Here is a 2,563-nt window from a genome sequence, read left to right as displayed (position 1 = left end):
AGAATTATTGCTAAGATCATCATAATCATCCTTTAAACTCGAAAAAGAGGGTTTTCGACTCACCTCTCCAAAGGCTATATTTCGCTAGATTTCGCTGCTTTTCGACTTTTGGGATTTTTCTACTTTTAGCCTTTTTTTTATTATAGATGGGCTTGATAATGATAATTATCATCATTATTGTCATTCTCACCATCATTATTATCATTACTGTCATTATCACCCTAATCACCTTTAATATAGTCATTATAATAATCATCTTAATTATTAATGTCATTTTCATCATTATAATTATTTTAATAATGATAATGACAATAATGATAATTCTGGAAATAATAACAACAATAATAAGGATTATAATAACAATACTAGCCGTGTTATAATTACTTCTATTATTATTTCTGTTATCATTGTCGTTATCATTAGGAAAATCATTAGAATAGTGTCGATTATTGCTATTATTTCAATTAGTAGGCAAATCATCATTATAATTATCATTGTATAATCATTATCATAATTATTGTCCTAATTGCTCTCATAATTATCATTATTATCATATTTATTATCCTAATTGCTCTCATAATTATCATTATTATCGTCATTATTGATTCGGTTATCATCAAAATCATGATAATTAGCAGAATAGTTGCTAAGATCATCATAATCATCCTTTAAACTCGAAAAAGGGGGGTTTTCGACTCATTATTAAAATAATTATAATGATGAAAATGACATTAAGAATTAAGATGATTATTATAATTATTTTCATAATTATTATCATAATTATTATCATAATTATTGTCCTAATTGCTCTCATAATTATCATTATTATCGTCATTATTGTCATTATTGATAGGGTTATCATCAAAATCATCATAATTAGCAGAATTATTGCTAAGATCATAATAAACATCCTTTAAACTCGAAAAATGGGGTTTTCGACTCATTTCTGCAAATGATGTATTTCACTAGATTTTGCCGGTTTTTCGACTTTTGGAATTTTTCTAATTTTTGCCTTTTTCTCATTATAGATGGGCTTTCTAATGATAATTTTCATCATTATTGTCATTATCATCATCATTAATATCATTACTGTCATTTTCGCCCTAATCACACTTGATATAGTCATTATAATAATCATCATCTTAATTATTAATGTCATTTTCATCATTATAATTATTTTGATAATGATAATGACAATAATGATAATTCTGGTAATAATAACAACAATAATAAGGATTATAATAACAATAATAACCGTGTTATAATTACTTCTATTATTATTTCTATTATCATTGTCGTTATTATTATTAGGAAAACCATTAGAATAGTGTTGATTATTGCTATTATTGCAATTATTAGGCAAATCATCATTATAATTATTATTGTATAATTATTATCATAATTATTGTCTTAATTACTCTCATAATAATCATTATTATCGTCATTATTGATTCGTTTATCATCAAAATCATCATAATTAGCAGAATTATTGCTAAGATCATAATCATCCTTTAAACTCGAAAAAGAGGGATTTTCGACTCATCTCTCCAAAGGCTATATTTCGCTAGATTTCGCCGGTTTTTCGACCTTTAAGATTTTTCTACTTTTAGCCTTTTTCTCATTATATATGGGCTTTATAATGATAATTATCATCATTATTGTCATTATCACCATCATTACTATCATTACTGTCATTATCGCCCTAATCACCTTTAATATAGTCATTATAATAATCATCTTAACTATTAATGTCATTTTCATCATTATAATTATTTTAATAATGATAATGACAATAAAGATAATTCTGGAAATAATAACAACAATAATAAGGATTATTATAACAATAATAGTCCTGTTAAAATTATTTCTATTATCATTTCTATTATTATTGTCGTTATTATTATTAGGAAAAACAGAATAGTGTTGATTATTGCTATCATTGCAATTATTAGGGAAATCGTCATTATAAGTATCATTGTATATATACTTTCATAATTGTTGTCCTAATTACTCTCATAATTATGATTATTATCGTCATTATCTTCATTACTGATGGGGTTATCATCAAAATCATCATAATTAGAAAAATTGTTGCTAAGATCATAAAAATCATTCTTTATACTCGAAAATAGGGGGTTTTCGACTCATCTCACCAAAGGCTGTATTTCGCTTGATTTCGCCGGTTTTTCGACTTTTAAGATTTTTCTACTTTTAGCCTTTTTCTCATTATAGATGGGCTATAATTATCATTATTGTCATTATCATCATCATTATTATCATTACTGTCATTATCGCCCTAATCACCCTTAATAGTCATTATAATAATCATCATTTTAATTATTAACGTCATTTTCATCATTATAATTGTTTTAATAATGATAATGATAATTCTGGAAATAATAACAACAATAATAAGGATTAAAATAACAATAATAGCCGTATTAAAATTACTTCTATTATTATTTCTGTTATCATTGTCGTTATTATTATTAGAAAATCATTAGAATAGTGTCGATTATTGCTATTATTGCAATTATTAGGCAAATCATCATTATAATTATCA

This window comes from Penaeus vannamei, chromosome 23, assembly GCF_042767895.1.
Source record: "Penaeus vannamei isolate JL-2024 chromosome 23, ASM4276789v1, whole genome shotgun sequence".
NCBI classification, from domain to species: Eukaryota; Metazoa; Arthropoda; class Malacostraca; order Decapoda; family Penaeidae; genus Penaeus; species Penaeus vannamei.
This window is presented reverse-complemented; position numbering follows the sequence as displayed.